Source organism: Euprymna scolopes, chromosome 2 (genome assembly GCF_053919585.1).
Source record: "Euprymna scolopes isolate OS-2025 chromosome 2, ASM5391958v1, whole genome shotgun sequence".
NCBI lineage: Eukaryota > Metazoa > Mollusca > Cephalopoda > Sepiida > Sepiolidae > Euprymna > Euprymna scolopes.
This window is the reverse complement of record NC_136483.1, coordinates 139,240,680-139,265,401: the sequence shown is the minus strand read 5'-3', so window position 1 is coordinate 139,265,401 and position 24,722 is coordinate 139,240,680. Positions and strand designations below refer to the sequence as shown.

The window sequence follows — 24,722 nt, the reverse complement described above, 5'->3', positions numbered from 1 at the left end:
ACCCTAACCCTAAACCCTAACCCTAAACCCTAACCCTAACCCTAACGCTGTCACGGTGTTTGTATAATAATACCCAAAAAACATCGTTAAAATAAGAACAAAAAAATTTGTAATTAACTTTGTATGAACATAATAAACGCTTTAATATAAGTGAAACCACTAAGAACTTAGCCATTTAGAAAACGAAAACTTAGAAAATCGATTTTATTTAAAAAAACAAAACAAAAAAAAACATAAAACAAGTAAAAGTATTTTTAAAAAATATTAGGGGAGGGGCTATAATCTATTTAAAAAAATAATATCTCCTTCAAGAATGATCATAAAATGTGTGTTTCAATCGATATTTATTCAATAAGGGACCAGTTTTCCTATCTAGCGAAAGGGGACCAGTTTTCCGGAGACGAGTTTTCTCGGAACGAGTTTTCCGGGCACCTAAAATTTCACATTGACCCTGAAAATATCGTAAAAATAGAATCAATAGAAAAATTTTGATAGATTTTTAAAGTTTAAAAATTGAAAAATATTGAGTTCGTAAAACTCATTAGTGTTTAAAAAAAAAAATTCTATTACTTTTAAAACAACTTTAATAGTTTATTTTGGAAGTATAATCCATAAAGAAAATAAATAACCCACTTTTAAAAGAGAAATTACGAGGTTTTTCTTATTCGCAGTTTCGTGTTAGGGGTGTCAAAGATTCCTACAAAAATTCTGATACACACACTTGTTTGCGTTATGTTGTTTCTGATGGTGCTTATTTTGATCAATAAAGTTTTATTTGAGCCGAGATATATTTATCTGAATTTAAAAGTAAAATATCCGTATGAACTCTTTTGCCAAACTGATATTTGAAAATTAGGTATCGTTTTTTTTTTTTTTTGTCATCAGTACTTTTTTTTTTAATGGGAGATACAAGTTTTTCCAGTACACCGTCGTGAACACCGGCGGAAGTAAGGATTTCATCGAGCGAATAATGTTTGTTGACATTTCTTGTTTTCAATATTAAATGTAAGTAGGTTTTTCCTTTTTTTTTAATTTTAAATGAAGAACAATATTCTGTATTGACGAAGCCATTCAAGAACCAAGTCAAGGACGAAGACTCCAAGATGAGCGAAAAAATGACGTTTTACTCTCATAGAATGTTGCATAATAGGGGCGTGGTCGAAAAATACTGTTTCTCTTTCGTTTAGAAGCACAAATTAACCATTTCCAATCTAAGGGAGATAACCAGCATAGACATAGCAAAAATGAGCATCTGGCTCCCAATTTGGGAGGCAAAACTGACCCACCGTTTTGCAAGGACTGTACCCGGACCAATAACCTTTCTTTGATGTTATAAATTGAATAAAATTTGAGTTTAAAGGTATGGTTTTGTAATTGTGTAATTATTTTTACCTCTGCCAGGGATTATGTAGTTTGTGAGATTAATTTCTCACAGCATGTACCTGAGTATCTTTTGTTTATTAAATTGCTAAGTGAAACTACAGAATAGTTAGAACAAAAATAAAAACTAACAAACTAAAGGTAAATATTCAGATACACTACAACAGAACACCGACCACTCTAATTTTTTTTTCATAGGTAATTGAGGTCGCTGACAACGAATCTGATAGCTAAACTTGGGGCAAATTTACCGTTTGCATGGTATTAACCCCCTGAACCCACGAACTACTTTCCACTATTTTGCAGCTTCCGTTTACGCTACGCGCGAGCGCGCTGTAACATAAACGACAGCTTCAACAAGCAAACTGCCTTCTCACTTGAATTAGATGAAAAAGAAATAAAGCAAGAAAAGAAAAGCACATCAGGTTGTGGGGGTGGGGGTGTAATTTAATTTAATTATTATTATTTTTTTTCCTCCCAGAACATAGAATTATCTAATTTTCAGAAATACATTATAGCACTTTTTTGGGTGGAAAATTTAAAATTAGCTGAAAAAGAAATAAAAAAAGAAAAGGAAAGCACTCCAAGTTGGGGAAAGGGGGTGGGGTTAATTTAATTGTATTTTTTTTTTTCCTGGAACATAGAATTTTCAAAAAGTAACGCACCGACATTTACCAATTAGAACACCATTTAACATTTTTCGAAGATTTTACTGTTTACATTGGGGGGGGGGCGGGTGTGGTGTTGGGCTGCCCCCCCCCCCCGCTCGCGCCCCCAAATAAACAGTAAAATATTCGAAAAATGTTAAATGGTGTTCTAATTGGTAAATGTTGGTGCGTTACTTACGGAAAAACGGTTAACTAAACTGCAGAAGCACCTATTAAGCCACATAAGTTCTATAATTGAATCCCCCTCCCGCAAAAAAAAGAACAAAAAACATAAAAATGTTTGGTGCTTATGTTTTTGTAAATCGCATTAAAAACTATGTGAAACAAAAAAAAAAAAAAGGTTCCCCAATTTGTTGTACTTTTCTTTAATTGTAAGTCATTAAAAAATGTCAGTCCGTAATTTTTTTATTGATATGTCATGTGAGAAGGCAGTTTGCTAGGTGAAGCAAGCCATTGTTTATGCTGCAGCACGTATGTGTAGCGTAAACGGAAGCTGCAAAATGGTGGAAAGTAGTTTGTGGGTTTGCATTTGCCCCAAGTTTGACTATCAGATTCGTTGTCAGCGACCTCAATTACCTATAAAAAAACAAAGTGGAGTGGTCAGTGTTCTGTTGTAGCGCATCTGGATATTTACCAATTTGTTTTTTTACTGCAGAAAGCTTCATCTGGGGTTTTAGTGTGTCTGTTTAAGCACCTGTTACGTATATAGGCAGCCACCATAAGTGCGTACGTCTATAAGTTTTTAGAGAGTTTTAACTCAATGAGTAAACATCTTGCCATTTTAAAAAGTGTCCGCAATGCTCTTTCCACAGTCCCGTTTTGGTGTAGCGATTTAGGGGCCGATTTTCATGCTTGATACGATGGTTAATTAGTAAAGGTTCAAAGTCTTTATTAGTGAATTCCGTACCGTTGTCAGAGCGAATACACTTTACTTCACATGTCGGTTAAATATTTTTTTAGTTGCTAGCAGGGTATCAGATTTGTTCTTTAAAAAATAAACCATTATTAAACCTAAATGGTCATCTACAAAATTCAACACATATCTATAATGTTCTCTGGCTATCGGTTCCACGGGACCATTCAAGTCACATTGCACCAGTGATAGAATTTTCTTGGCCTTCTTGTCTGATATTTTGTTTTAATAGTTTGTCATTTTTCCCTGCATACAAACGTCACAATTAAAGCTTTTTTATGTTTTTATTTTCATTCCATCAACCACAGTCGGCAACTTTTTGATATCAAGAATATTGCAGTGCCCAAGAATTTTATACCATGTCTGTAAATCATGGCAGGCGGTTTTTGATGGGACTATGCTATTTAAATAATATAGTCTTCCATTTTCTTGAATACCGAATACAGTTCTATTCGGATACACCAGTTTTGATTTATTGGGCTAATTTGCACCTTGTTTAATGGCAGCTTGTACAGAAAATATATTTTGTTTAAATTTCAGGATTAGAAGAGCGTTTTCTAGAATACTGAAACATAGTTCACCTTTATTGTTCCTTAGCAAGATTTTATCATCACCTCTTTTCAAAACGATATTGTTTACTCAACTGCCGTCGGCGAGTTCTACAAAATGATTCTGAGGCTTAAAGTTGGGATCAGAATTGATAAAATCAGATTCCTTCGTAATCACATATACCGTTCCCCCACAATCAACAAGAAAATTGTTACTGTTTGTTGAAGTGTCAAACGTACATGAATATAAACATGAATGTTTGCTAACGGAGCTCTCCACATTTGTAATGGAATCTCCTTTGAAGTCCTGTATCTAATCGATATGAATCGCTCTCCCAACAGCACGTTTCTGCCCTCTTCTTTTCCAATCGACCACACCTGGCCTCTAACCACCAATGTCACACCGCACAATCTGAACATCAGCAATACGAAATTCTTTTCAAGAGAAGATGTTCACGACTCTTTTCTTTCTGCTTCTACAGGAAATTTTTCCCAGCTTTTATATCCTCCTATCTAGAAAAAAAAGGAAGAGACAGGAAAAAAATAGCTTCTCCCATCATGCCCTGCCTTCCCAAGATGCCCTTCGTGTATATAAATGAGCTAGCCATCCTTTCCTTCTTCTTTCCCAAAGAGCGATGCAGATACGCCCGGTACGTTTTTTTTGTTTTGTTTTTTTTTCTAACCATATACCCCACACGCTCCCCTCCCCTGATCTTCGAGATCAATAAGACACTTCATAATCCTTCATCCAAGTAGGCCTCGTCCTCTCACGTTGAGGCCTCTGGGGGAGAACTTCTCGTCAAGTTGTAAAGAACCACAATGTGGGGCTAAGTCGAATTGGGGTGCATCGTTAGCTTCTTGGTGGATCTCGACTTCCTCCTCTTCACTGCCATCACAGCGCACCGGCAGGGTTACACGACGCAGGTCTAGGATATGCCGGGGAACGCCATTCATCATCACATTGTTCTTTGACTGCGTTCCCATTACGACCCCCCCCTCCCCCAGCGAGTGGTACATTTTGAATTGGGGGGCTTCACCCACACCTCCTCGCCCACTTTAATGGTAGCGTCTTCACCCTCAATTCCTACTGTTTTGTTGCACAGATGCCGCCACTTATGCGAAGATGGCTCTATGAGGCACAGTTGTCTCATCTTGTCTGGTTTTCGATGAGATGTGGTACCAAAACACCGCCTCCATGGGTGAAATGTTGCTTTTTTCCGCAGCAGCCTTGATGGTGCGATGATTCCTCTCCACTGTCCCATTGCCACTCGGCCGATACGCTGCCCTAAAAAAATTGCCTTACGCCCCACTTATCACACACCTCTTTAAAGGTTTCTGATCAGAAAGTGGGGCCATTGTCCATTAACAGTTCCTCAACCGGCCCTCTTTCCAAAAATATTTCTTTGATGACCCCTCCGATCGCCCATGCAGCTTCTGCCCTGATCTCTCTCCATATGGCAAACTTCCCCGGTCCACAGTCGACCATCGACAGATACAGCTTATGGCGATAATGTGTCACATCAATGGCCAATCGCTTCCAGTCCTCCGCAATGTGTAACTCTCTTGCTTCGTGTCTGGATGGTCCGGGGTCTATCAATTGGCACTCCTGACAGTGCTCCACTACCTCCCTGACCTCCTTCTTGGTGGTTTCTGGTTAAACCTCTCTTGCCAGGAATAACGTCCGTTCTTGACCAAAGTGGTGCATTTCATGTAACTTTTTAACTTCCTCTCCTGCACAGCATAGTGAGGAAACCTCCTTTCTCTCTTGCAACCAAGCCTTCTTTACCTGTGTCATCGAATCTGCCTTGTTCTTTTCTGATAGGACCAGCACTACACATACCTTCAACTGGAATTCCGCTATCAAATCTGCGAGTACTCCAAGGCTGCGCTTGATCAGCATTTCTGCAGCACCTCTGGTCCTAACTCTCTTATCGCCAGGCACTGCCGACCCGATCCATGAAACTATCGTTGCCGAATCGGATTTGATTTCAATTATTTTCAATCCCCACTTCAGAGCCAGATTGATTCCTTTCATAGCGGCCTCCAGTTCAGCTATGTTGATATGGGAATAGTCGTTTTTCTTTCTTAGCCATGCCGCATCTTCCACAGTTACACCTCCCATCTCTAATACGACGCCCAATGCCAGACTGCTGGCATCGCATCAAATCACCCCTACGAAAAAAAAATAGCTTCTCCCATCATGCCCTGCCTTCCCAAGATGCCCTTCGTGTATATAAATGAGCTAGCCATCCTTTCCTTCTTCTTTCCCAAAGAGCGATGCAGATATGCCCGGTACGTTTTTTTTTTTTTTTTTTTTTTTTTCTAACCATATACCCCACACTGTACCTACATTGGAAGCTCTTGTGATTAGGTCGGCCACAATTATAGCAAATAATTTTTGTACTTTTCTTAGGAGAAAAATTGTTTTTGGCAAAGTTGCGGTTTTTATTCCAGGTATGGTTATAATTTAATTTTGGTGTTTTTCTTTCGATGAATAATGCTCTCTTAATATGTTCAATGCTTTGCAGCCATCGTCCAGGGCTTCTCTCATTACCTGTGATAGACTTTGGTCATCTAAGCACTGTATTAATTCTGCAAAGACAGTTGTGTTCTTTTCAATGAAGTCAGGGTCGTTTCTGTTTTCAGGTGTTTTCAGGTGTGCCTGAAGTACTTTGTGTAGCTTTTGAATTTGTAGATATTCTAAAAATTTCACTTGCCACAATTTGAAATCAAGCCGCACACTGGGCCCATAATCTCTAGAGTTGTAAGCCATGTTTAGTTTCAGAACAGTTTCCGATGATTAGATGTTCTATACAAGTCCTGGTGGTGACTGGTTCTCAGACAGTTCTTGAGTTGGAAGCCATAGAGCAGAAGATTCTTCCTGTGTTGACACGAAAAAAACATATGCGAAGTTGCTACAGAAAAGATTTAATTTTTATGGAGCAATTCTGGTTTCTGATTGGTTGGTAGCAGAACATGAATTAATTTGATTTGTCAGTTCCTAGCAGCATCGTTTATAAATAGAATCTCCCGACTGTACAGGATCATACCCCATTATTAAATCATCTTTTGTCGGTATACATTCTCTATTGTGCTTAATTGTTATTTATTATTGTTATTGTTATTGTTATCTTTATTGTTAAAGTTGTTATTTCTTCCCTTTCTTTTCTCCCATCGCTATTTATTAGCACCGGATCTTCGTTTATTACGGCACATTTTTTACCACCGGGCATGGCATCTGCCAGCTGTGCGCCGACAGTTCCTACTAAGGAAAAGATGGACACTGAAAATGAAAGCTGGAAGAAGCCCCCTGCAGTTAAAGTAAACCTGGAGACATTCTTGACGGAAGCAAAGAAATGCGTAGAGCATGTCACAGATAAAGGCATAACGTTAGAGCAACCAAGGTTGCAAGAATTCGCTAAGAAAACAATTTCTCTTCTCGTCATAGATTGTAAAACAAAAAAACTTATCCGCTCAACCAAGGATAAAGTCACAAAACTAATAGTAACCACCGGCATGAGAGCTGAAAGAATAACCAAGGCTCGGGGATACAATACCTGGGCAGCCCTGTTTAAAACCGAGGAGGAATGCGTGAAACTGTCACAAAACAAGATCATCACGAATGATTATATACTTAGAATGGAGTACTTGGGGTGAAGGAGAACTACCATCTCCATCTTTGAATTTCCTGGCGCAGTTCCAGGGGAGTACTTGGCTGCTTACCTCCTCCAATTTGGAGACGTAATTGGAGTGAGCGTGGACAATTACAATGACGTCTGGTCCTTTGACCTGTTACTAAACAAAGAGACATATTTCAAAATCCCCTACTATTTGGAAGCGGAGAATGAAAAACTACCGATTTTAGTGGCAGGAAGGCGTCCGGCATGTTGGATATGCGGGGAAGTGGGACACTTAACATACACGTGCCCCAAGAAACAACCAATGCCTAGAAACCCCAAAAATCGGGTACTAGGCAACTTAGAGCCGGATGCGCAGGTTGGAGCAAAAATACCCGAGGCAGATGAAAAATTAAACAACGACACTACACCAAAAATATCGCCTGATCAGTTTGATTCAGTTTGCAACACTGAAGCAGCCTCTCCAAAAAAGAAAGATGAATGGAAACTCGTTCTACCCCAAAAAACACCACCTAAAACATATGCACGATCTCTCACAAAGGAGGAACAGTTAGAAATACAGACAAATAAAGATCCAGGTGGAAACAAATTCAAAGAACTACTAAAACTCAAGGACTCTCTGGATGAGAAATGCGAAACCAAAAAATCCGTCCCCTTCTCCGAGTCCCTGTTCCCAGAAAAACCAAACCCCATTCCGAAAGACAAACGCTCTCCCAAAAAAGTCCCAGTCCCAGTAAGCACTACACTCCCTATCAGGGGGAAAAAAAATGACTTCCCTAGGCGCCCCTAAAAAGAAAAGCCCGAGACCTTCCCCTTTTTGCACCCCTGCCAACACACCATAGAACACCCCCCCTTCTCCATGAAAAAAGACATGCCCCCTCCCACCCCATCAGATAAAAAAGACAAAGAAGTCCCTCAATTGAAACTGAGTCCTGCAAAAAGAAATCCCCCCCTTTTTTGTAGGCAATGCTGTGTGCCAAATGACAGCAGAACGTGAAATTATCGTGAAGTCACACAAGTCTAAGGACTATAAAAATCTGTTAGTCTTTAAAACTTTACATAAAGAAGAGCTCTCAAACCCCGAAAACTTCCCCAAAGCAAATAGAATTCTAACGGTAGTTAGACCTAGAGGGGAAGCCAACGGGGTTTGGATGATGTTGGATGAGGCAAACACCTCTTTTAACATGTTTCCTCCTGCAGCCTTCTTTAACGGCAGAGAAATCAGTGAAATGAAGAAATCATGTGTTGGACGGTCCCTATTAAATGCACCCATCATTATATAGGGCCATTAAACTAACTTTTTCTCTTGACATCGGCGGTCTGTCCCTTGACGGGTCAATCACCACTGAGATAACCACTGGATCCATGGGGACAGCTGTCGGTGTCTTGACACCGTCTATGTTTGGTCAGGACTCCCAACCCTAAGTAAACCAAGATGGCCTTAAGATTAGGTACTTTGAATGTCCGAGGGTTGAGGGACGCCTCTTGTAAACTTCGAGTTGCACGCGACCTTCAATGCCTCGGTGTGGATATATGTTGCTTACAGGAAACTCACTTAATTCCAAGTGATTATCAGGATGTGCTCCTTAGAGACTTTAAGCTCTACTCAGCATATTTTGATATCCACGCAAGGGGGGTTACCTGGCTAGTCAAGTGCACTCTTGATGCGGCGTGTGACTCTATTTATACAGATCCAGAGGGAAGATTGCTCATTCTGGATGTTACCGTAAAGGATGTGGCATTTCGTTTTATTGGGGTTTATGCGCCCAATAACCGTACTGAGCTAGTTTCCTTTTTTTGGCGAATCGAACACTTCATGAATTCGTCTCGTCGGTTAGTTTTAGCGGGAGACTGGAATGCGGTCCTGGATCCCGAGTTAGATCACGGGGTTAATACCACAAGGGATACTAACCAGAACCGAGATGCTAAGGCGTTTTGAGACTTTGTCGACAAGTTTGATCTTGTCAATAAATTTCGAAACGAAAAACCCGGGGATTTAGCATGGACTTGGACAGGTAGACGCGGCTCCAATCCGGTGTAACTTTCGAGTTACATTGATCGGTTCTTAGTTAGGAGAGTCGACCTAGGGCTTTTAGACTGTCCAAGTTTTCATAATATAGTTTATTCGGACGATAGGCTTGTCCAGGTTCGAGTAAACTTAGATAGTGTTAAACCTAGGATAACTAGTTACTGGAAATTCAGCACGTCGTTGTTCGACGTGAAGGACTTCCAGGAACAGCTTCTACTAACCATACAGAGGAAATTGATGAGGGCCATTATCGGGAATAAGTGGTGGGGTAACCTAAAAAAAAGTTATTAGGTCCTTTGTTGCTGATTTTAGAGCAGCGAAAGCAGCACTAGAAGATAGATTAGAAAGATAGATTAGAAAGGGTGGTGGAGGAGGGGATAGTGCTAATTATACTATAGTTAAGGCTGAACTCAACTCCTTGGATAACAGAGAGTACCAGGGATTACTAGTTAGGGCTAGATTAAAAAGAGTGCCAAACGAGGCAACAAATATTGCCGCGTCACTGCGTGCGGAGGAATTTCGACGTTCTGCTGATTGACACATCGCCAGTGTCACATTGCCGGCCGGACGAACCGCAACATCGAATGACAGAATTTTGGAGGGTTTTCGAACTGGTCTGACTATTGAACAGTTTGACACCTATTTAGCCGACTTTTCTCACCTTGAGGTGACCAAAGCGGCTAGGTGTGAAGGTAGCATAAAAGAGGAAGAAGTCCTTGAGGCCTTGAAACAGGGCAAGCTAGACAGGACCCCTGGGATTGATGGTCTGCCCTATGAGGTGTATTTGAGGCTGTCGCCCATTTTTATTCTTTTGCTAGCCGTACTTTTTAACTCCTGGTTTAGGAACGGGTGCATACCTCAGTACTTTACCAGGGGGATCATTAAATTGTTATGCAAAGATAAAAATGGAGGGAATGGGATAGGTAATTTCCGGCCCTTAACGATGTTAAACACAGAGTTAAAGATTTTGGCCAAGATCTTAGCAAATCGTCTGCAGATTGTCTTACACCATCTATTAAGTCCCGAACAGACTTGTTCTGTTAAGGGCTGGATGATTCAAGATAATTTGCACACGATACGCTTGATCGTAGAAAAAGTCGACACAGAAGCCGCGCTGATCAATTTAGATCAGTCTAAAGCATTCAACAGAATAGACCATCGATATCAAGGGGCTGTTCTTCACTCGGCTGGGTTTGGTCCCCAGTTTCGCTCTTGGATTCACCTCTTGTATGCCAACCCCGGTGCTATGGTGGAAGTGAATGGGGTGAGGTCGAAACCCTTCATGTTAACAAGATCTATCCGTCAAGGTTGTCCGTTATCCTCAATGTTGTATGTGCTGGCGCTTGAGCCATATTTGCACCAGCTTCAGGTGAATCCGGTCCTTCACGGGATTACTTTGCCAGGTGGCTCTACCCCGGTAAAGTATACCGCCTATGCCGACGACATGACCGTGCTTGTAACGAGCAGTGCCGAGATTAGAGTCGCCGACATAGAAACAAGTCAGTATGCCAAGGTCACAGGAGCCATAGTTAACTATGTTAAGTCTATTGGCCTACATATTGGTGCCTGGAGGGGTATGCCCCTTCAGGGACCCTTTGGTTGGACTGATGGGCCATGCAAGCTACTCGGCATCTGGTTTGGCCTCGACCTCCAGCTGGAGAAAAATTGGTCGGAAGTATTGGTAGAACCCAGGTTCATGCCTATGTCGGAACACATCACTGATGAAATGCAGTACATCGAAACCCACTTTGGGTCTGGCATTGTTCGTTGTCGATACAATTGCTCGATTCTATCTAATTCTGGTTTCTAGCTTTATTGTGAAAGGTGTATGTGAACGGGTATTTATATATCTATCTATAATCTCCTCTTAATGCCTAATATTTGTAGAAAAAGCGGTTCATCCTTCGTAGGGACGTGATGTCCCTCCACAAAATAAGCTTGTTCTGAAATCGTGTCTGGGGAGTCGGCTAATTTCAGTTAATGTTTGTAGATGTGATATCTACCGTTGCACACCAGCAGTAACTATCTTAGTTGTATAGGACGTGTTACTTGTCACATCGTAGAACGTAGAACTGGATAAAAATATAAGAATTTAAAAATCGAGGCATAGCCAATAGATTGCGCCATGGCCCAAATGGTTAGGTCGTCAGTATTGCACACTTCATGAGTGTGACAACCTGGGTTCGTGCCTATGTCGGAGCACGTCACTGATGAGATGCAGTACATCAAAACCCACTTTGGGTCTGGCGTTGTCCGTTGTCGATGCAATTGCTCGATTCTATCTAATTCTGGGTTCTAGCTTTATCATGAAAGATGTATGTGAATGGGTATTTATATATATATATATATGTATAATGAGAATATTGGAAATAATATTCCGACGAGATAGAGAAATAAAAAAGGAACAAACCAAGTTATGGGTTTATCAACGTTTCATCTTTATTTCGAGACTTCCCCTGGATGAATGAAATTCAGAAAACAAAAAAAACAGTAAAAATAAATTTAAAATATATTTTTGATGTAATGAAATATATGACCTTGTTCCATTTTAGAAATGAAAAAAGTCATTGAAAATTCAAAATATAGAGGGGTGGGGGGCCCTAGCACTGTGAAAGAGAATAAGATTTTTTTTCTGCTTAAATGTATACAAGAAAAAATCGTACGTAAAAATACATTTAGATATTTGAAATATTCACACCATATTTTCTTGGATTATATTAAAAAATATTTATCTTCTTCAGCAGATCTTTTAAAATAGCAAAGTTCTTATTTATTCCATGAGATCCGAACATTAGCTATTGACCTACAACAGAATCACACAACGATACACAAATCTTTCACAAATATAAACAAATCAGTTCAAATATTCAACATCCACCATATTTCCAAACTGGATTATAAACTTACAAAACTAATCTCAAACAGCAAATGGAAAACCATAGGACACCCGGATCTAATACAAAAGCATACTACTAGAGAACTTTCAAATATTGAAAGTGAAGCACTCAGTTTTGGATTAAAATTAACAACTGGCATCCATTCGAATATTATCAACACAATTTTGAATAATTACAAACATTAAAACACAAATTTTAAAAAGGTTTCATACAGGGTGTTATTTCAGTCGCAGCTATTCGGCTCTATGATACTGTTCTACCAAAGAGATACATAGATGCCTTGAAACACCTAGCGAATAACAAGAACATAATTATATCACCAGCTGATAAAGGTGGAGATATAATGGACATAAGACACCTATATGGAGAAAGTTTCAACACTATTGACAGACAGAGACACATACACCAACACTGATTTAAAGACAGTAAATAGAAGTATTGAGACTTTCAACAAATATTTTAAAAAACTTATAAAAAAAATAACAAAACTTTTTTGATACATTGAATACCACCTCAAAATTCCGTCATTATATGGGCTTCGTAAAACTCACAAACCGGACATCCCTATAGGCCCCATAATATCTGCCATCAGTAGTGCAATACACAAAATTGTATGGGCCATATCCAACATTTTAACTCACCCAATTGGCTCTATCCGCACCTCTCACATAAAAACCTCCGGAGATTTACTCAAGATAAAGAAAAACATTGATATGCATCACAAAACTATACACAGCTTAGATATAACATCATTATACACTAATGTCCCCATTTAAAAAAATGTTTAAATTTATTCCATACACACCTAAAAAATCAAACGTTAACTTACTGTTTCCTCCCGACAATTTATAAAAATTATAAGACTTATAACTGGCATGAATTATTTTTAATTCAATAACAATTTCTACAAGCAAAATTTCGGTCTTCCTATGAGTAACTCTCTCGATGGAATAATAGCCTGCCTTTTCTTAGAATTCCTAGAATCTAGTCCTTTCAAATTTAGATTACCTCCAAACACAGAATATTGTAGATACATTGACGACATTTTAATTTTTCTTCCTGAAAACCCGCACATAGATAATATTAAAGGCAAATTAGATCCAGTCGAACCCTCCATAAAGTTCACATATGAAAGAGAAAACAATCACTCATTACCTTTTCTAGACATACTGACTATAAAATCCAATAAGAAACTATCCGTAAGGGTTCACCTCATAACTACACAAAAATGATTACATACATTTCTATTCAACCCATAATAACAAAATAAAAACAGGCATGATAACTAGTTTCTTCCTACGTGCATTCAGAATTTGCAGTCTAGAATATCTGGATGAAGAATTCAAATACCTCACAAATACTTTGAAAACTTTGCAATATTCCACATATTTTATATTAAATGCAAAGAAAAAAAGCCACACATATATTTTCCAGGATAAGTAAGCAAAAATCACCAGACATTTTTCTCATAAACAGACATCTTCTTTTACCTACATACACATCAATAATACAATAATTTGCAATAAACTAAATGAACTAGGAATTCCAATCATACAAACCGCATCTCAAACTATAAAACAAATATTAAAAACAAGAAAACATTTCCAAAACAAGCTAAGTTCCAATGCAGGCGTATACACTATTTCTGGCCAAAATTGCCATCATATATATGTTGGTGAAACCCGACGTAGGCTCAATGAACATAAAAGAGATATAAGAAAATGCAATCCTATGAATGCATTATTCTCTTCATTCATTGCAGCATGAAGCAAAAATAGTTAAATTTATTTCAAATGAACCGCAACGGAGACTTCCTGAATCAGTGTTTATCGCAAACACAATTAAACAACATGGAAGTTTCTATAATGTATCACCATTAATAAGTAAACTCCTACTAAAAGAACATAATTTAATTTTAGACACAGGTTAACTCTTCCACGCCATAGAAAACATCACATAATAATTAATACATACAATCAGTCAATAAATTACATAACAAAAATGCACCCATTTCATTTCAGTTACACATCCATATTTGAATTATAATGGACATATATGTTCCTAAAAGAATATGAATTGCATCATACCTTTTTAAATATATTAACGGCTATACGACAGTATATATATATAAAAAATCTTACTCTCCTTCACAACGCTATGCACCCCCTTTTTATTTCAGACTTTTTTAGTTTCTGAAATGGAACAAGGTTATAAGTTTCATTACATCAAAAATACATTTTCAAATATTTGTACTGATGTTTTGTTTTCTTAAATTCATTCATTCAGAGGAAGTCTTGCAATAAAGACTCAACATTGAAGAACACATAATTTGGTTTGTTCTTCTCTCTCTCTCTCTCTCTCTCTCTCTCTCTCTCTCTACATATATATATATATATATATATATATATATACACTATTTTTTAATGCTGCAATAAGTTATAAATTTATTATATTTTTTACTAGAATATCTTATCCTTTTCTTTTCTAGTTTTAACAACTAGTCCTTTACTTTTCCATGTTTAAGCTTAACCCTATTGCTTTTCATGCTCGCATTTTTCTATTGTAATCCATGATTTTTCCAGGCTTCCAATAAATTCAGTTGTTCTTTGTTTAATTTCAGTCTTATTTTTTTACACTCATAAACACATACATGATAACAATGTATGGCACTCGTCTACTTTCAATAAAATCTCCCCAATTATCTCCCTTACATGCTTTCATTCTCTCTGTTTCACTTGTTACTTCTATTTTCGCGACAGCAGTGAATTATTAGCAACAGTAGTCGCTGAAACGACGTCGTTGCTATGGAAACCAGTCATAACAAGGGTCGCTCACCTCCTTACATATTTTTATGAATTTAAACACCAGAAAATTCATCATAACTTTCATTTTACTGAATGAAAATTGAAAATTATTTTTTCACAATAAAGCTGAGAAGGTGATCTATAAACTGTATATAAATGCTTGAAATTTGGTCGAAAAATGAGTGAGCGGTGAAGCTTTAAAGCAATTCTAAATGACTAAAACTGCTACTTAACATATATTCAAACACTACTGTGTTTGAATTATATGTATATTTCCTCCAAACCTCTGGCCTTGATGGAGGGGAGATTAAAACTTGCTGCTATGGTTTCAAATGATTTGAAATAACAGCAAGAGGAGACTTGATTCCAAATATTTCTCATGTGTTATATCTCCCTTCTTTAGGAAATAAGGTACAATTATGAATATCCCCAGCATCAAACAATTCTCATACACTGTGAAATTTACTTCATGTATGAAAACCAAAGAGGGGAGATATAACATATGAGAAATATTTGGAATCAAGTTTCCCCTAGCTATTATTTCAGTCATTTAAAACCATAGCAGCAAGTTTAAGTCTTCCCTCCATCAAGACCAGAAATTTTAGAGAAGTATTAGATATTTTGTAATCCATATGCAAAGTTATGGAAAGCAAATGACTGTAAAAATGTGCCAAAAATAGGCTCTGGATGATGGATGATCCCCTTAATGTGCGACCTTAAGGGGCAAATGTCACATAGCCCACTACACAATGCAGGCCATTACCTTTCCAACGAGCCTTCATTTGTTAAATTCTAATGAATAGTCACTGAGAATTGGAACTTATAAATTGCCAAAAAAGGTGGTATATATATATATATATATATATATATATATATATATATATATATATATGATGTGTGTGCTATAATATGAGATTATTGTTTTCCAGAGGTTAAGTGACCAATGAAGTGTAACGTGGTTAATACAAGAGTGCTCAATACCGAAGTAGAGCAGGGTATAATCTTTCTTTGTTTTTACATAAGCAGTAATATGTTGCTACACCGTCATGGGCATGTTCCGGTTAGTTAGTTACCAGTAATTAGAGACGTTTTCAGGCGATATAGCTTATACTAAAACAAAGTTTGCAATGAAAATATCAGTTCTTCCTCATTAGAGGGAGTTTATATCAGGAGGTTCTGTCAGATGTTGTGAAAAATAAAATTTGGTTGTATGTAAATAAGGCCCAATAGGGGTATGGATTTGAGTCTGTGTTGAGATTTGGGAAAGGATGGGAAGGGGGGGGGGTAAAGAATAGTATTTGCATGTGTGTGTCATGGTTGCCCTAAATCTTAAACAGTATAGTGTGATTAGGTTCAATCAGTAGGGGAATGTGAACTTGACATAACTATGCTAAAAGGGGTTTCAGATTTAATTGGAGTTATTCAATTATAAAAATGACTTTAATTTGTTAGAATTTTTTGTGTGGCCAGAAAATGTATAACTCATGTTTCCCTCTTGTATATCCCTGCCTCACCACGCCTACAAACATTAGTGAAGAGGTTAAGAGATAAGGAAGAAAAGAAAAAAGATGCAAGGAAGAAAAGAAAAAAGAATGATAGAAAGAAAGAAAGAAGGAAAAGAGGAAGAATGAAAAGAAGAAACCATAAATAATTTATTAGTGGTGATTCTAAGGTTTGTCTTTCTCCTTCCTACTCGTCCCCCATTCTCGTCCACTCCCCTCACCCTAACTCCTATTTCTCACTATTTCTAGCTATTTTTACTTATTTACTAAGCAAATCTTTGAAAGTTGTATAGCAATAATAATAGTAATAATAAAATCTCAAAATGTATATAATTAATTTATCTCCATGCTTAGATATAATCATCTATTCTAATTGAGAGAATGATAATTAAAAATAGAAGGTAATGGGGGTAAAAAGGTTGGTGACTGCGATATTCATGACAATTGATAATGATAATTTTTAATAATAATTATATTGACTAATAATGGTAACAAAGCTGGGGAAAAAGTGTTGAAAGTAAAATTCAAAAATCAAAATGTGAAAAATAATGGATTAAAAAAAAATAAAAGATGAGCTGTAAACAGCAAAAAATAAAATAAGTCAAGATATAAAATAAGTCTAGACAATTGACCTGAAGGTATATATATATATATATATATATATATATATATATATATATATATATATATATGTGTGTGTGTGTGTGTGTTTTTCTTCATTTGGAATAGATTCAAATAAAAATATTTTAGAGTTAGTTTTTAAGTTTATGTTACATAACAGTACTGTTTAAATTTATGATGTACTTGGTAGTTGTGAGAGGTTGAAACTAGTCAGTGTTTAGAGTTGACGATTTAAAATTTATGGTTAAGAGTGCTCTTATATAGTAGAGAAAACTATTGATTTCAATTAGAACAAAAAGTTAAAATTTAAGTTTAAATTTAGGCTGATTATTAATTCCATTTTATTTGCTGGAGTTAAGTCGTATTAAAGGTGATAGCATTTCTATAGTATAAGAGATTAGGAAAGCCAACAACATAACACACCCAGATAATCTTCATTTTGTTAAATATTTCTATTAAGAGTAAACATCGTTTTGGGGGAAACTTGATATAAAATATAACATACATCTATGTTGCTGAGTGCCAAAATTTAAGTGGATGACTTGCGGGGAAATAAATAAATATTTGGAGTATGTAGAGAAACTGCTTGGAAGTAATATTTGTGATATCAAATTAGATGAAAGAACATTTATCTTTGTTTTTTTTTTTTTTATCCTAGAGAACCAATCGATTGCATCAGCCACATTGATCCATTGGTTTAGATTATATGTTCTTGAATTGAGAATTAATCCTTTCCAAGATCCTTTTACTGATTTTTCTGATTTCAGGACTAATAGGTTTAATCAGGTTTGTTGGTGAAATCTTATTTATGGTACTTTAAGAGAATTTAGGCTTCCTTATTTACTAATTTATCAACTCTATTACTAATTTCTAGCTTGTCGGTTATTGATTTGCTGTCCAAGTTAATTTTTTCTACTAAATCAAAATTTGCTTTTTTTTTTTTTATAATAACTTGTAATGTTCTGTTCTGATAATTTAAAGTATTCTAGCTTTCTCGCTTTATAAAAGTTTTCGATTTTATCCACCTTAACAAGTATTTATTTTGTATTTTGAATTTTTTTTTTACAATTTTGTCTAATCCTTTTTAGAAGTTGTTTTTTCTGTCGTGGAAGGTAATATCCCTGACCATCTTTGCTAGATCCACCTCGAAGTAATCCAATTGTTCAACATGAGGTGTTGTCTCCTAGCTTTTAAAATCGTAGTGATCCTTGTGACCTTCATTCATTGAGTTGTTAAGGAAAAAGTGTGCCTTCCGTTTCATCCTTCTGAGTAGATCTTCTAGTTTCATTGTGAGGATGAGTTGATGATTCCATTTGTTTGTGATTGGAATGCTTTTAAGCAAGGTGTTAAAGTTGATTTTTTTCCATTGCTTATGAGTGAAAAATCCTGTGTTGTTATTGTGCTCGACAGAGTAAGAGCTAGAATAATATGAGGTTATTGTTTTTGCAGAGGTTAAGTAACAAATGAAGTGTAACGAGGTTAATACAAAAGTGCTCAATGCCAAAGTAGATTAAGGTATACTCTTTATTTGTTCTTACATAAATAGTAATATGTTACTACACAGAAAAAAAAAACGTAAAAGGGACATTCCAGCCCATATCATCCAGCCCTGACACCAGCCCCCTCAGATTTTTTTCTTATGAACACTTCATAAAATTTAGGTAAAAACTAAGAGAAATCTGAATTTTCAGCTATATTTGAATAGAGGAACCCATTTTTCAGAGGGTTGATTTTCTTTCAGAAATAAGAAATCGGTATGTCATGACACCCTATTTTAGAATCTGAATGTTTTAGAAAATGTTCAGTTTTTGGGCTAGAAATAATACTCTTGGGCCTAAATTTAACCCACGTATGTTTTCAAAGGTGAAGAATCAAAAAATCATAGTAAGAAAGGCACCAAATGAAAGGAAAACCTCGTTTTGACTAAATAATGTGCCACTGCGGCACTTTTTAAGAGTTCGTTCGGCTCTCCAAAATAGAGCAACAAAAAGGATAACTGTAGTGCTTTTCCTGAAATAAGTTTTGGATTTTTGAAATAACATAGGATGAAACTTTTATAAAAGCAAAAAATTTCTCTTGACATTATCACTATTCTGGCATTTTTAAACCTTGAAGTTTAATATTTTTCCAAAGATTTCTTGATTTAAGTAAGATAATTGCGATATTTGCAATAGACTAGTGTGATGAGTAGAACAAAAACACAGAAAGCTTTGCTGAAAACATAGGTCAGAATGTCAAATAAGAGCTTATAGAGCAGCAAATCTGCTCTTATTTCATGTTTTACTGCCGGGGGATCACACCACATCAGCCAAAAAGATTTGTTGTCTTACTTTTAAAATAGCTTTTAAAAGACTCCAAACAAATTCAAAACAATTCCTCTTGGTCTAAATAACTCAAAAAACATTGCTTTACCTCCTCCCCAGGGGGTTATGGATCTCAAATAGGTGTCCAAAAAATGTGTCCCAGCATCTTTGGAATGCAAGTGGAAAACTGAAACTTACTTAATTTACTGAAATTTTGGTTTTGTCATCTTAAACGCCAGGAGATCTTTGACAGTTCAACAGATTACGTATCACTGTAAAATATGCAAACCAATATATAAAAAGAAATCATCAGAAATAAGTAATCTAAGTAGTTCTGGATTTTGTTCTTTTCCTCATCTTTGATGAAATATGTTCTTCCATTTGATGAAGTATTTGGTGTTGCCATCTTCATGATTATCTTGTTCAATGGAGTCCATCCCTTATCATCTGTACCAGGCCAGTGAAATTAAACTGATGGCCCATGTGGATACAGGAATTTGCAAGTGAGGTCTTGTTCATCCTTATTTATAACCTCAAACAATGCCAGCCACTACAATCCGTCAAAGATGCAAGTGATGTAGTCATTGCATTTGAAAGACTCTAGTATCTCATTCTGTGGTTCTGGCATGGCCAGGAAGGAATAATCAACAAAGATTCTTGTGTCGATACTTAATTGTTTTCCCTGGATTGTGCATTGTGATGTTGGGACAAAGTGATAACAACTTCTAGTGCCAGAGAAATATTCAACATCAACTGGTACCGGAAATACAAGATTTGTTAAGAATGTTAAAATCTGGTTGTTGATAGGCATTCGCAAACTGACTTGCAGTATCTTATGCTTGACAGTCCCGCCAATTCCGTCACTAAGGCATTTGCCATTACTAGTTGCAAAGAATTTTTAGGTTGCATCAATGTCAAAATCAGATTTGTGGTGGCAAAGATTAAGAAATGCTTTGTAACTTTTATATTGACCAGCACAGCCATCACTAAAGTATTCAGTTCTTTTGATCTATCGCAAATTCTCCTTAATCCATGCCATGAAAATTCTCTATAATTCAAGGAAGAAAAGGGTTTCATGGTCAAGATCATCAAATATGATGCACAATGTGTTGCAGTTTTCCATCTTGTTTGAACTATTGCATGGTGCACTCGTCCTTATTCCAGTGATATCCTTGGATTTCATCCTACACCATATCATGGCAATTTTCTGCGAAGTCCAGAAGAATGATGCACTCTTTCTCAGTGATCTCATCTTTTGTTTGCGTGAGGAATTTACTACAGAAGAGTGGGTGGTAAGGTTATCTATGCCATGCACCAGCAACTCAATGAAATCTTCAACATCAACTCTGTGTGTGTGTGTGTGTGTGTGTGTGTGTGTGTGTGTGTGTGTGTGTGTAGGGTTGTCCTGTCTACACTCTGCCACTGGCTGTAAGACATCTTCTCATTAATTTTGAGTTCAATGAATTTGTGTTTTGTGTATTCGTTTACTAATTTTCCTCAAAACAAACACATCCTCCAATTAAAAAATTGTTCTACCCACATGGTTTACAAAAACAATAGATGTTGTTTCTTTATAGTGTGACTAAATTAAAAATCATGACAAAAACGCCACTATGTGTTGAAATTGTTAGCAAAAAGATAGTTAATTCCATTCAAAGATGACACGAGGTATTAAATGTAGACAGCCTCCAGAATACACATGCAAACAAGCCAACTAGATTCTGGTAAGCAACAACAACAACAACAACAACAACAACAACAACAAAAAATACAGGGTGGAACAATAAAATTGTCACCCTAAAAAAAACAACATGATTCCATTTCCATTTAATGAAAACTGGTTTTCTTTTTTTGTTGCAGACCATCTACTAGTTGGCTAGTTGTGTACAGATCCAAAAAGTGATAGGAGTCTTTTATCATGTCTGAAAGTGAAATGTTTGAAGGTGATGGAGCGGAAGGACACTGCCAAGAAGACCAAGACCAAGGGGTTCATCGAGAAGATCCAGGTAATTATTGATGAAATTTCCCAGCGGCCTATTCGGCAGATTGCCAGAGATTCACGCATCTCACACACAACTGTGAATGCATGTGTGAACGGGGACTTAAAGTGTAGATCCTACAGGTGCCAGACAAGTCAGAACTTGACTGAGAACACAAAGAACCTCAGACTAATCAAGTCTGTCAGGTTGTTCACCAAACTGAAGCATCCCAATATATTCTGGTTCTTTTCAGATGAAAAGAACGTCTGCTAGGACCAACAGGGATGTGCCCAGGGTGATGAAAACAAACTTTCCAGCCATGGTTATGGTCTTTAGTCAAGTGAGTGTCACATCATGCCCCCTCACATCTTCAAAGTCGGCTTGAAATCAACACCAATATGTACCTGAATGTGCTGAAGAGTGTGTTGATCCCCTAGTGCGATCATGTGGTGGCTGGCAGATCCTGGGTGTGATAGCAAGACTCAGCGTCGGCCCACAAGTTCAAAGAGACCCAGGCTTGGCTTCAGAAAGAGTGCTACAACTTTGTACCTTTTTCTCACTGGCACCCCTCCTCTCTCGACCTGAACCTGCTGGACTACTCCATTTGGTTATACATCGAGAACATCGCCAACATGACCTGCCACAAAAGCCAGCCTGATCGCTGCCATCCACTGAGTATTCACTGAACTTCCACTAGCGCTTGTTGAAAAGGCATGCTCCCAGTTCCGGAATCGTATCAAGGAAGCAATTGAGGCTGAAGGCGGCTACATAGATTAGATGCTAGCTCTACTACATAATCAATTTACCTGAATTGATTTTTTCAATAAAAGTTTTTAAGTAAAGCTGTAGTGTTGTTTTCTTTAGGGCGACAATTTTATCATTCCACCCTGTACCTATAGAGAAATAATACAACAAATTACTAGTGATAAATGAAAAATACTATAGCATTTAATCATTTGATTATCGATATATATATATATATATATATATATATATATATATATATATATATATATATATATATATATATACATACATATCTAAACATACATATATATACACACACATATATATTTATTTTATTTATTTGAATTTTATTTAAAAATATATAAAATTAAAAATATATATCATGGATTTTCCTGTCGGTCTCGACGTATAAGGTTCTGCCAAATATCTCTGTTTATGGTTGTTTGTGCCGACAGTCGCTCAAGTGAAGATGGCACTTGAGTCCTGCTAGAGATTTGCAAACATGGCCACAGTGGACGGAGGTGCAAGGATTGAGAGAATCGAGAGAAATCATTGCTGGTATATTTGCATGGTTATATATAGTATTGGACAATACGAATTTTAAACTAATTTCAAATTCCCTTAGTCTATCCTTTTAGTTCTCAAATTCCATGAGCGATGTTTTCCTGAAGAAGGGGACAGAATTGCTGTTTGATCATTGCCTTGTTTTTGACCTTTCAGAAGTATTTTCTTTTAGCTTCCTTACATGAAGTTGTTTCATGCCTTGTCTAGAAGGATGTTCATTAAAAAAATGTTTAACTGCAAATTTAATGTTTGGAAGCTTTTGAAAAATTATCCCGTTAACCGAATTGTACAGAATTATTATTATTATTTTTTAAATTAACTGTAGAATTTTCCACGGTCTCCAGTCCCAGGAGATCTTGTTATTCTGAATGATTTATGCGTGAGAAAGAAATAAAATAAGATGTATTCCTTCGTTCCACCCTATCGTCTGCCATCTGCTGTTTTTTTTTGTTTTTTGTTTTTTTTTTTAACACTTGTATATCCTCGTGATTTCCGGAAAGAAAAAAGTACATAAAAACTTGTGACATAAAATTGGGCAGGGCTAAAAATATTAAATAATAAAAAATAACATCTCTCTCTCTCTCTCTCTCTCTCTCTCTCTCTCTCTCTCTCTCTCTCTTTCTCTCCTAATTAATTGCAATACTGTATTACTGTATCCCTCCCCCTCTTCTAGCTTTTGTTCAATATAGATGGACATGAGCCTATTCAAAGCACACACTTCTCAGCCGGCAAGCACTCAAGAAAATAAACAAAAGCAAAAACAAACCAAGCTTTGTCTGATAACTGGTCATTGAAAATAAAAAAAGAAAAGAAGAAGAAGAAGAAGAAGAAGAAAAAAAAAACGTTTGAAGTACTTGACTGGACATCAGATCAGATAAATCAAGCCGCAAATGTTTGGAAAATGTCAGATCTCACTATAAAAAAACAAAAAACTTTAACTTAATTTTATTAAAATTTTTCTTCATTTCACGACTGCAGCTCTGGTCCCAGCATTTTGTATACAACGTGAGTTATTACATTTTTTATTCTTTATATTAATATAGACCTAGCAGGTCGCCAGGCGTTGTCCGGTCGTAAAATACGCTTAAATATGATATTTTAATTCATGCAGATTTTGTATTTATTATTAATATGGAGCTAATTCTCTGTTGATTATTATCTTGTACCCAATATATAGTATTGATTTCAAAAGTTTTAAAAAATGACTTGAGTGCTATCAGCTAGAATCGAAACCAAAACATGTAGCTCTCCAGCCTTATTCGTTACCATCTGTACTATGTCCTTACACATATAAAAACTTGAAAATTTTTTAAGTCGACTTACACCTGCTAAGTTCCATTCTTTTTTTTTTTTTTCAATTTTGACCCCTTGAAAGCTATTTTTATCGACTAAAATCGAATATATAAAGTTTCAAGTCTGTAGATTAAAAATTGACAAAAAAGTTTTGTAGAGATCGTTCCTCAGACAAACAGATGAGTTCACTGTTATATATATATATATATATATATATATATATATATATATATATATATATATATATATATATATATAGTACTCATGCACTCATTGATCCGTGGTGAAATAATAACGTTATTATTTAAAAAGCCATTCTTAACATGGGAGGGGAGGGTGTTTTGTACCTATTCTGTACTTTAACCTTACAATTGAATAAAAAAAAAACATATCATAAAACTTTAATTAAACTTGGAAATACGATTTAAAAAATGGCGCGGATCAGTAAACGCCTTAGCACCATATATATATATATATATATATATATATATATATATATATATATATATATATATATATATATATATATATCAGCCAGTCAGCCACTCTGATGAGTCGTAGACGACCAAACACGTGTCAGTGGATAATTACATTTTAAAAATAATATATATACCACTTCCCATGTGGGGGTACCAAATTGGTTAAAGGAAAAATTATTCCTAGCTCGCATTTAGGTAAAAATGCGCTTTCGTAAATAATTGAATTCATGCAAAACATATCGCTAAAACCAAAACAAACAACATTTAAGTAAATCGCGATATATCCAGACAGTTGGCGAGATGGGTCAGAGGTAAGGGCTTAGGCTCATTACTGTGGGGTCCCGATTTCGAATCTCG

General features: G+C 36.4%; 1 protein-coding gene across 15 annotated transcripts in view; it reads left to right on the top strand.

Annotated features, from left to right (window-relative positions):
* Positions 1-24,722, top strand: part of LOC145296533 (proton-coupled folate transporter-like) — a 134,576-nt gene that overhangs the window by 56,536 nt on the left and 53,318 nt on the right. For 3 of the 15 annotated variants that reach the window (XM_080142551.1, XM_080142544.1, XM_080142547.1), the window contains exons 1-2: positions 914-1,005; positions 21,164-21,309. The exons of 1 other annotated variant lie outside the window; for it this stretch is intronic. The gene's annotated coding sequence lies outside the window, so the exon portion shown is untranslated. Of the gene's footprint in view, positions 1-913; positions 1,361-21,163; positions 21,310-23,271; positions 23,599-24,722 lie in introns of those variants that run through there. 11 more of the 15 variants (XM_080142540.1, XM_080142545.1, XM_080142543.1 and 8 more) reach the window with 9 other exon arrangements.